At 41.2% G+C, this 12,017-nt stretch overlaps 1 pseudogene; it reads left to right on the plus strand.

Moving 5' to 3' along the window:
• The first annotated feature begins 5,676 nt into the window (after positions 1 to 5,676).
• On the plus strand, positions 5,677 to 6,915 carry LOC138438829 (glutaredoxin-3 pseudogene; annotated as a pseudogene).
• Positions 6,916 to 12,017: the final 5,102 nt, after the last annotated feature.

Here is a 12,017-nt window from a genome sequence, read left to right on the forward strand (position 1 = left end):
AATCTTACATAAAATACCTCTTTCTTGAAGTTGTTTGTGTGGATTCCTGTCTACAGACTGGAGTACCAATCCCAGCACCCCACTTTCCATGTGTATGGAAGAGCAAGTGACAAGCCTGTGAACCCCAGTTTCCACATTTGTAAAATGAAAATAATAATACCTAGCCTGTAGTATTATTTTTATGATTAAATGAAATACTTGAAGCACAATAAATTACAAATATTTCTTCTCCTTCTGCTTAGAAAAGGAAAGGAAGACACTGGGAGGTCTGCATTGCCTATGCCTCTCTAAATGAGTTTTATTCATTAGTGAGCTAATTCTCATCAGGTTGGGTTAGAATTCAGAAACTGTATCAATTACATTTCCTCAAGTAACAAGCATAAGTGCATAAAGCTGCCTAGACTGATAGAATCCTCAGATACCAGAGTCTGAGGAACTTCAATATCATCCTTTCGTCCTTATTGTTCAGGTAAAGAACCTGGGGTGGAGAGACATGCCTATATCGTACGGCCAGTTACTGACAGAGCCAGGAGGATAATGTGGGTTTCCAGACTTCCCATCCTGTGCTTATTGGTTTTTTTAACCTCGACCGTGAACTGGACATGGAACAGACTGGTTCCAAATAGGAAAAGGAGTACATCAAGGCTGTATTTTGTCACCCTGCTTATTTAACCTATATGCAGAGTACATCATGAGAAACGCTGGGCTGGAAGAAGCACAAGCTGGAATCAAGATTGCTGGGAGAAATATCAATAACCTCAGATATGTAGATGACACCACGCTTATGGCAGAAAGTGAAGAGGAACTAAAAAGCCTCTTGATGAAAGTGAAAGAGGAGAGTGAAAAAGTTGGCTTAAAGCTCAACATTCAGAAAACGAAGATCATGTCATCTGGTCCCATCACTTCATGGAAAATAGATGGGGAAGCAGTGGAAACAGTGTCAGACTTTATATTTTTGAGCTCCAAAATCACTGCAGATGGTGATTGCAGCCATGAGAAGACTCATCAAAAGACGCTTACTCCTTGGAAGGAAAGTTATGACCAACCTAGACAGCATATTAAAAAGCAGAGACATTACTTTGTCAACAAAGGTTCATCTAGTCAAGGCTATGGTTTTTCCATTAGTCATGTATGGTTGTGAGAGTTGGACTATAAAGAAAGCTGAGCGATGAAGAATTGATGCTTTTGAACTGTGGTGCTGGAGAAGACTCTTGAGAGTCCCTTGGACTGCAAGGAGATCCAACTAGTCCAACCTAAAGGAGATCAGTCCTGAATATTCTTTGGAAGGACTGATGTTGAAACTGAAACTCTAATATTTTGGCCGCTTGATGCAAAGAGCTGACTCATTGGAAAAGACTCTGATGCTGGGAAAGACTGAAGGCAGGAGAAGGGGACGACAGAGGATGAGATGGTTGGATGACATCACCAACTCAATGGACATGAGTTTGGGTAAACTCCAGGAGTTGGTGATAGATAGGGAGGCCTGGCATGCTGCGGTCCATGGAGTCACAAATAGTCAGACTCGACTGAGCGACTGACCTAAACTGATACAGTCAAAGGCTTTGGACATAAAGGCAGGTCCTAAATCTGGTTCATCGAGCACAGTTTGGTTGGATGAATTTTTAAATGCATGTTCACGGACACTGACAGAGAAAGTTGTTGGAATAGCTTAGAATAACCTCAAATGTTGAGGTGGATGAGATGACCCTCAGATGTCAGTCATTTCCTTACTGAACATATGTAAATTTGAGGTTGTAACACTGATAATCTCTGGAGAACAATGGTCTAGTTTAGCCAGAGTTCCTAAAGTGTGGACAACATGGAAAAACCCAGGGCTGTTCAGCTGGGTGGCATGGTCAGTAATTTCCTGGTTCTCTTGTCAGCTTCCAGATGTTCAAGCTGGATTTAGAAAAGGCAGAGGAACCAGAGATCAAATTGTCAACATCTGTTGGATCATAGAAAAAGCAAAAGAATTCTAGAAAAACATCTACCTCTGCTTTACTGACCATACCAAAGCCTTTGACTGTGAGAATCACAACAAACTGGAAAATTGGAAAAGACCCTGATGCTGGGAAAGATGGAAGGCAGGAGGAAAAGGGGATGACAGAGGATAAGATGGTCGGATGGCATCATGACTCAGTGGACATGAGTTTAAGCAAGCTCCGGGAGTTGGTGATGGACATGGAGGCCTGGCGTGCTGCAGTCCATGGGGTCACAAAGAGTCGGACATGAATGAGTGACTGAACTGGTCACTTTCGCCCTATAAAGGTGTGCACGGGGAGAGGGAGTTATCTTAGACTATTTTTAAGGTCATTTATAATGACCTGGGCTTCCCAGGTGGCACTAGTGGTAAAGAATCTGCCTACCAGTGCAGGAGACGCAGAGACATGAGTTCAATCCTTGGGCTGGGAAGATCCCCTGGAGAAGAAAATGGCAACCCAGTGCAGTATTCTTGCCTGGAAAATTCCATGGACAGAGGAGCCTGGCGGGCTACAGTCCACGGAATTGCAAAAGAGTCAGACATGACTGAGCACATTGCACGTAGTTCTAAAATAGTAAGAATCTATAAGTATATTTAATTACATATAACCCTGCTAAAAGCTGTGAAACTTCACTATTGCTCTCAAATCAAATCTCAAAGAAGTGATCTAAATTCACACATAATTCACTTCACAACAGATTCTACTACTAGTGAGTCATAAAAACAGAAACCTTTTAAAATCTTGGGAAAAAATTCACATTGTTTACCCCTCTCTTTGAAGTCACTATTTAAATTTTAAAACATAAACACACAAGGCCTTTACATCAATTCATTTATTCTTTTTATTTATTTTTAGCCATAGGACATGGCATGAGGGGTCTTATTTCCCTGAACAGGGATTGAACCCATACCCCCTGCAGTGAAAGTGTGGAGTCCTAACTACAGGACAGCCAGGGAATTCCCTATTAATTCATTCATTCTATTGGAGGGTTACTCTGAACAGTGCAGCATTTGAGGCCCCAAAGAAAGCCAATGAAGAGTTTATATATGACCAATATTACTGCATTAAGAAAAAAATGATTTTCTAGGAAGAACCCTGATCTCATTTGTCGATCTAACACGAATGTTTTGGAATACTTACAAGGTAGGAAAGAGAAGGCTTACAATACTAAACCAACATTTTGTTTTCAAGAGTTTGAAAAAAAAAATCATATGTAAAAGCACAGCAATCTGTAGCAAGATATTTTCTGCTCCACGGAGAAATGAAGAATTCTCTTTCCAACATGGCTTTAAAATAATCCCATTAACAATAAAGTTATAAGCAAAAACACCCTGGAAGATACCCTCTCACCAGAGGACTCTATGGTAATTATAAGTGCACATAGTCAAGAATGAAAAATGCTTTTAAATTTCCGTTTATTATTTTCAAGAATGCTCCTAAGTTGGGTAGGGAATAAGAAATGAAAGGTGGAAATTCTTTAAACACATATAGTGAAATCCTCGACCATCAAGCAGCTTGAGAAAGAGGAATTTTTCTAGAAGCGATTAAACTAAGAGGCAGTTAATGAGTGAAGAAATGTCTTTAGAATTGAGCAAAAATTATTGTGTAATAAGACCCCCGTTTCTCTAGAGCAGAGCTGGGGAATTGATTAAGCTAAAACTCAGGAAAGATCTGCTTCACATAGACATGGTATCGATGGTCCATTGGTAGTTATTTGAAAGCAGTCACTGTCCTCTGTAATAGTATTAAAAGGTGATCTATCCCTGATGACTAAGATCTAGTGGAAGCTAAACTAGAGAAACTTGGTGAGCATGAGACAAACAGAGGCATAGACAATTCCAGCATGTCTTATAGTGTGGTATACTGTTAGTTGATCAGTTATGTCTGACTCTTTTGTGACCCCATGGGCTATAGCCCACTAGGCTCCTCTATCCATGGAATTCCCCAGACACAAATACTGGAGTGGGTAGCCATTCCCTTCTCCAGGAGATCTTCCTAACCCAGAGATCAAACCCACATCTCCTGTGTCTCCTGCATTGCAGGCGGATTCTTTACCCCTTAAGCCATCCAGACAGCCCTCCATTGTATCATAATTTAACTAAATTAATATTTTGAACATCCTATAAAATTTTTGCTATTGTCAGATTGGAAACTGAACTGGAAAATATTCATCATGTTTGGGGTGTGGGTGTCTGTGTAAGAGAAGCAGAGAGAAACAAAGAGACAAAGAAAGTGACCAGAATATAATGATGAAAAAGTAAAATGCTTACTTGAAAACTTACACCTCAATTATTATACACTTTAAAGAATTTAAAAGAATGCATAATCTTGAGCAAAGGAAGCTGAACACAAGTGATATCCTAAAATTTCATTTATATAAATTACAATACTAGGACAAACTAATCCAGGATGTTAAAAGAGTTAGGGTCGTGGTTACTCCTTAGAAGAGGGGTAATGACTGGAAGGCAGGTAGCACAACGAGATTTCTAGGGTGCTGTTTATAATCTTCTTCATAATGTTCTGGTTACATGAGTGTGTTCAGTTTGTAAAAATGGATTAAGCTGTACACTTATGATCTGTGCACATGTCCATCAGTTGGCTCAGAAGCGGTTGCCAAGAGGGAGAGAGGGTATAAAATGTTTATTAGAGAGTAACACTGGTGAGGGACAGGGGAGATGGAGGACTGGCAGGAGGAGCTGTCAGACAATCAGCAGAGCCGGTAAAGAATCTACCAGCTCATCGGGAGCTGCAGAGCAAATGTTGCTCTGGAGGAATTCCATGATAGGTTGACATGACTAAGTCTTTGTGAAAAGTCTTATTTAATCATTGACTGGGGGCTTCCCTGGTGGTCCAGTGGTTAACAATCCACCTGCCAGTGCAGGGGACATGGCTTCAATCCCTGGTCTGGGAAGATCTCACGTGCCAAGGAGCAAGCAAGCCCATGCACCAGCTACTGAAGCCTGCACTCTAGCATCCATGACCTGCAGCTACTGAGCCCACACATCCTAGAGCTGGTGCTCTGCAACAAGAGATGCTGCAATGAGAAGGCCGGCCAAAAATTGATTAATTTTAAAGAGTCATTGACTGGGATCACCTTGAGGAGAGCACGACCTCAGCTCAAAAGCAGACCTGAACGAATGAACAATGAGAAGCTGTCAGCTGACCACACTCCTTACAGCTGGGCAATGAGTTCTTTCTTAAAGACAGCTTCAGCAGTACATGGATTCAAACAGAGCAAGGGGTGAACTGTGGATACACAGTAACTGTTACCAGTACAATATATAAATATATTGCAATTAAAAGTTTTTCAATAAAAAGGCAGGCACTTCTAAGTGTCCTTGTCATCTAGTCATCACAGAATCCCAGTGTTATACAAGTCAAATCAAAGTATTCCACTAATGAAAAAGGAAAAGATTATTATTTTTCTGTGTTCACAAAGAAAAAACCCAGATAATGCATGTTTTTCTTACTTTTGAATTTTAATCTTGAATTCTTCTTAAATCTCTGACACATATTATTACTACATGACTTTACAAGAATCCAAATAAAGTGATATGTGGTTTAGCACAAATTACATTTTTTGCTACATCGATACTTTATGAGATTTCATAAGGAGCACTGTGACCTCCAGATGTCCCTCTACAGGCACAAATTTAAGGGCCAACTAAGCTATTTTAAAAAAACAACAGCTTGTCTGGCGGCGGCAGCAAGGCGGCGGGGGCGGCTGAGGCAGCGGCGGCGGTGGTGGAGGTCGGCTCAGCTGGGCAGTTTGAGGAACTGCTGCGCCTCAGAGCCAAGTCCCTTCTTGTGGTCCATTTCTGGGCACCATGGGCTCCTCAGTGCGCTCAGATGAACGGCGTGATGGCCGAGCTCGCCAAAGAGCACCCACAAGCTTCATTTGTGAAGTTGGAAGCGGAAGCTGTTCCTGAAGTATCTGAGAAATATGAAATTAGTTCTGTTCCCACCTTTCTGTTTTTCAAGAATTCTCAGAAAATCGACCGATTAGATGGTGCCCATGCCCCAGAGTTGACCAAAAAGGTTCAGCGACACGCGTCTAGCGGCTCCTTCTCGCCCAGTGGTAGGGAGCACCCGAAGGAGGACCTCAGCCTGCGCCTGAAGAAGTTAACCCACGCCGCCCCCTGCATGCTGTTCATGAAGGGGACGCCTCAGGAGCCGCGCTGCGGTTTCAGCAAGCAGATGGTGGAAATTCTTAACAAACATAATATTCAGTTTAGCAGTTTCGACATCTTCTCAGATGAAGAAGTTCGTCAGGGCCTCAAAACCTATTCCAATTGGCCCACCTATCCCCAGCTCTATGTTTCTGGAGAGCTCATAGGAGGACTTGATATAATCAAGGAGCTAGAAGCATCTAAAGAACTAGATACGATTTGCCCCAAAGCCCCCAAGTTAGAGGAAAGGCTCAAAGTACTGACAAATAAAGCTTCTGTGATGCTCTTTATGAAAGGAAACAAACAGGAAGCTAAGTGTGGCTTCAGCAGACAGATTTTGGAAATACTAAATAGTACTGGGATTGAATATGAGACATTTGATATATTGGAGGATGAAGAAGTTCGGCAAGGATTAAAAGCTTACTCCAATTGGCCGACGTACCCTCAGCTGTATGTGAAGGGGGAGCTTGTCGGAGGACTGGACATCGTTAAGGAATTGAAAGAAAATGGGGAGTTGCTGCCGATACTGAAAGGAGAAAATTAGTGAATGGTAGACTTGGTGCCCACCCACTGCAGGAAGGCTTCCTTCAGCGGAGCAGTTCGCGGTTTAGTCCTCAGAAACGGACCAGGAGGAGAAACGCTCATCCTCAGTTACGCTTTGTATATTTCACAAGGCTGTGCTAAATAACGTATGTGACCTTTTTTCCACCAAAATTAGAACACAATAAACATCTTCAAGTTCAATTAAAAATAAAAAATTAAAATTGTGTAAAAAAAAATAAAAAAATAATAAAAAAACAACAACAACAACAGATGCTAGAACTGTAAGGAACCTACAAAACATCAATGCCCTAATCACTATCTATTGGGGAACAAATGGTCCCACCTCAAAGGTCACAAGCAATTCAGGTGCTATGTGTGTCTTCCCATGTGTACAAATACTACTGTGGTCCCTCATCTTTTAGAAGTTAGAGAATACGTTCTCTGTTTATTCCTTTAAGCTCAACTTGGGTTGTATCTGTATGTCTAGTCTCCGTTTCTGCCCACACGTGCTGTGATTCATCAGTCTGCCTGTACGGGTACTGCAGACCCTCCAGGCCTAGATCTTAATCATGCTTTCTGTATTCCAACTTCACACACACACACCTTTCAAATTATTCTTTCTGAACCTTCACACTCAAAGCTTCTTACCCTCATATCATGCTCTCTGCCTGATCCAACCTAGCCTGGTTCCCAGACCAGAGGACTCTAGACTTGCCCTGTCTTGTAGCCATCATGCTGCCAAAATACATTAGGTATAAGAGCATTTTTAGAGGTTTAGAAAAGAAGCCAAGTGCGTGTAGCAGGGCATATATATCTAAGTTCTCCTAATAATAGTACGAAACATCTATCATCTGAGAATGATACCATTAGAAATGCTTTAGAATACAATGCAAAGTAATCAGCAGTCATTTACCTGCAAGTTCATGGTATCAGAAGCCAATAAGATTTCAGTACTAAAAAAAAAAAAAAAATCCAATAAACATCTTTGTAAATGACTACTGACCAGACACATTTATTGGTTTGGCTGCACAGAATCCATCTCCTTTGTTTGTACAGAGCATCCCTGCTTCCTTTTGGCACCTTACCTTCCTGTCACAGCAAGCAGCTTCAATAGGACTGTCAACTGTGGCATGCTGCACTCTCAAGCCAAGGGAAGAGTATGTGGTCCAAGCTGGATCCATCAGGCTGTTGGGATTTTCCATCTTTATAGGGGTGCAAGGACAGGAGACTAACTGGTTGGAGGTCATCTGTTAAAGCCACATTTCCTGACAAAATGGCCAAATAATTACAACTTCTTTGCCATTAGGAACTACTGTTCTTTCCTGATCTAACTTTCCAAGAACAGAACAATTTTCAGTAAAAGCATTTTAATGAACTCCCACCACGGTACAGGATACAAAGCTTATTCATTCATTCAACAAATATTTATTACATTTACTTAGACTTTTCTTTGGCCATGATACAGTAATAAGCAAAAAAAGTGCAAAATAGAGTTTTTAAGACATTGGGCATAAAATACCAAAGAATAGTAATCCCTGAAAGATGGGAAACATACAAAATGAGTCCTAAAATTACCTCAGTCTACTACTGCCTACAGACTTCCCTCTGGCATAGACAGGGAAAACCCAGGGGAAAAAACCCCAAATCTCCCTGCTCTGGGGAAAATTGGGAATACAGGTGGGGCGGGATGGGGGGGGCGGGGTCGTGCTTCCCAGGTGGCACTTGTTCGATAATAACGAACAAGCCTGCCAATGCAGGAGACTTAGGAGATGTAGGTTCAATCCCTGAGTGAATAAGATTCCCTGGAGGAGGGTATGGTAACCCACTCCAGTATTCTTGCCTGGAAAATCCCATGGACAGAGGAGGCTGGTGGGCTACAACCCATAGCATCACAAAGAGTCGGACACGACTGAAGAGACCTAGCACGCAGGCATGGGAGTACAGGGAGACCAAGGCAGCCAGAGTACACAGAGCAGGGTACCAGAGCAGAGAGAACTGCGCAGAGAACTCCACCGATTTGCAGAGGAAATGCTCTTGAGCATGGACTTATACTAAGTACCAACCAGGAAACTTACCTATGTGAGGCTGGGAAAAGAAGCACATAAACAATTAGAGGAAACAATCTCTGGAAGTCACTCAGGACCAGAAATAGTTCTTCCCACCAGCCAGAGAGAGAAGTTCACAATTCGTGGGACATTTGGTAGAGTACTCACAAGTGTTTCACTTCAGCAGTGGGCAACAGTAGCCCTGCACTAAAGCTCTGGTCTCGCCTAAAAAGGTTTAAAAACAAAACCTGAAAGGATCAAACCATTCCAAGGGACTTAACTGTCTTTGAATTCACCTTTAGGTCTAAAATTATTTCAAAATAAGTCTTTAACAAGTGACAGCACAAAACACCATATGCCAAGAAGAGAAGATCTAAACCAGACTTCTAGAGATGAAAATGACAGCGTCTGAGATGCAGAGTACACTGGATGGCGTTAATAGCAGATTAGACATGGCAGAAGGAAGAATTAGTGAAAACTATTTAAACTGAAATACCAAGAGAAAAAACTGAAAGAAAAGAGCATCTGTGAACTGCATGACAACTTCAAGAGGCCTAACGTACATGTAAACTGGAATCCCTGAAGAAGGGAGCAGGCAGAAAAAATGTGTAACGAAATGAGGACTAAATTTTTCCAAATTTCATTGCCCACAGATCTAGGAAGTACAATAAACCCCAAGCACAAGAAAACCATGCCAAAGCACGTCATAATTAAAACAGATATAAAGAGAAGTGATAGCATAGCAAGGCATAGCGTCACAAAAAGTCGCACACGACTGAAGCGACCTAGCACGCACACATGGGAATACAGGGAGATCAAGGTGGCCAGAGAACACAGGACAGAGTACCAGAGAAGAGAGAGTAGTGGGCAAGATTTTTTCTTAAAATCATTCAGAGAATGTGGTAAATATAGAAGATCTTTATTAAGAACTACTGTGTTCCAGTGCTTAAGTGATTATTCTTTTTGTTGTTTTCCTTTTTTCCTCCCTTTCTTCCTTATTTCTCTCTTTCTCTCTATCTCCTCTCTCTCTCTTTATGAAGAGTAAGTGAAAGTACTCGTCGTTCAGTTGTGACCAACTCTTTTCGACCCCATGGGCTATCACCCTCCATGGGGTTTTCCAGGTGAGAATACTAGAGTGGGTTGCCATTCCCTTCTCCAGGGGATCCTCCTGACCCAGGGATCAAACCGGGGTCTCCTGCACTACAGGTGGATTCTTTACGGTCTGAGCCACCAGGGAAGCCAGTTCTTTCTTTATGTCTATTTCCACGTACTCCTAAATATATGACAAAGATGGGTATTTAGAGTTACTCACACATAAAATGTCACAGATGAAAAGTAAATTTTTCATCATTGTCAGTGTGTTTTGAAAAGAAAAGTGCTCTGAAGTTGATTATAATCAGTGATTGTACTTACAGAGGGAAGGAGAAGAGAGACATGAAAGGGGAGGGTAGGAAGATTTCCAACCTCAAGTCTTTTAATATATTTAAAAGTATAGAGAGGTGAAAGTCATAACAATTGCAAGTGTGTGTGCGTGTGTGCATGTGTGTATGTGCGTGTGCACACACACATGCACACATAGTGGTGCAGGCAGATCTCAGAGGTGACTCTTCTGTTATCTCCCACTTCACAAAATATACTCAAATGTTTCCTCATGCCCAATACACTTCTTTGCTTATGAGCAACATTGGAAGGTGTTAGAAATGTTCCATTTGGACATTCAACATGGAATACGCTATGCGTTGTAGAGAAATTTTAGCACACTACTTGGTATTTATTTGGATATAAGCACAAAAGCCTAGACTCAGTCTTTTCACTTAGTCTCTTTGCCTCGCTTTCCTCTTCATCTATTCCTTTCCTCTGCAATTAATGTGTCAAAAAGGTTCAAACAGAAAGAACACAAAGCTTGAACTAAGAAGATTTTTCTGTTCTCTTTGGTAGTTCTACAACTCATTATCCCTCTATTGACCACCAGAGACTTTGCTGCCGTATATTTAAATCACCCTAGGCATTAGCTGGGGATGGATTTATCATGAAAATTTTATAATAGAGAGGGCCACAAGGAATAGAGTACTTGTAAATGTCTCCTCTCCTGCAGGCGGGTGATAACTTCACTCTTTGGTGAGTCCCTGCTGCTTTACTATTATATTCAGATGTTTTTATTCTAAAAGGAAAGTATTATGGATGAACATAAAGTTTTAGTATTTGGGGCAGTTGGATTGCACACCAGGTACTTGGATCCTTTTTTCTATTTTTAATGTATTTTAAGATCAGTTATATTTAATGCTTCTGATTTCAGCTGGTTCCCAAGGCAAACAAAAAGACTTGTAGGAAATCTAGATAATTTGAGTTTCAAGGAACTTTTTGCCCAAATTTCCATCCAGAGTATAAATCTCCTCTGCTACATTCGTAACAGCACCAACCTTCTAAAGTGAATGGGAGTAGTATGGGAGTTTATGTGAAAAGCTAATCCAGGACCTGGACAAAAGATTGAGAATAAAGGGCTCTTCTAAATAGCAAAAAGGCAGAACCACAACAAAGAGATGGAAAGGAGCAATAGTTGTGCAAGGAGTTGTGCCCTTGTACAGTGCACAGACAGTACAACTCGTAAGGTGCAATGAGCAGTGTCCCCTAGAACGCACAAGACGCAACTTAAATTGAAATTCAGCCCTAAGCAATAGTGACAAAGACATTGAAAACACTGTGAGACTGAGCATAGAATCAGGAATTCAAATCAAGAGCCTGGACAAAAGAGTCCAAGCCAAGAAGAAATTTTGGATTTCGGATGACGAGTACAGGCATTCACAGTAAACACCTTACTCTTTGCCTCATCCTAGTCTGTCACGGCTTTACCTGTGTTTACCTTGATACAGTTTACACAGTCCTCATTACCCAACCCAGATTTGTGGTCCTCCATAATCACACTATTTCTCCTTTTCCCTTTCAGGTCCTCACTTCATTCAAGTTTCCAGCAACAGACTCCAGCAACAGAACCTTAATTTTGGATTTTCAATGTGAACACAAAGCCTTACAAAGGCACATGAAAAAAAAACAATGATCAAGCAATTTTGCTCCTAGGTATTTTCTCAAAGAAAATAGTCATTAGTATTATTAATAATGATGATAATGTGAAACAACATGTGTCCAATAACAGTGAATTGTTTAAATAAACTATGTAATAGTTGGACAGTGGAGTACTAGGCAGTCATTTAAACTGATTTTGTGGACAAAATCTTAATGATGTAGAAAGATGCTTAAGATGTCTGGGTAAGTTTTAAAAT

The sequence above is a fragment of the Ovis canadensis genome, chromosome 4 (assembly GCF_042477335.2).
Source record: "Ovis canadensis isolate MfBH-ARS-UI-01 breed Bighorn chromosome 4, ARS-UI_OviCan_v2, whole genome shotgun sequence".
Taxonomy (NCBI): domain Eukaryota; kingdom Metazoa; phylum Chordata; class Mammalia; order Artiodactyla; family Bovidae; genus Ovis; species Ovis canadensis.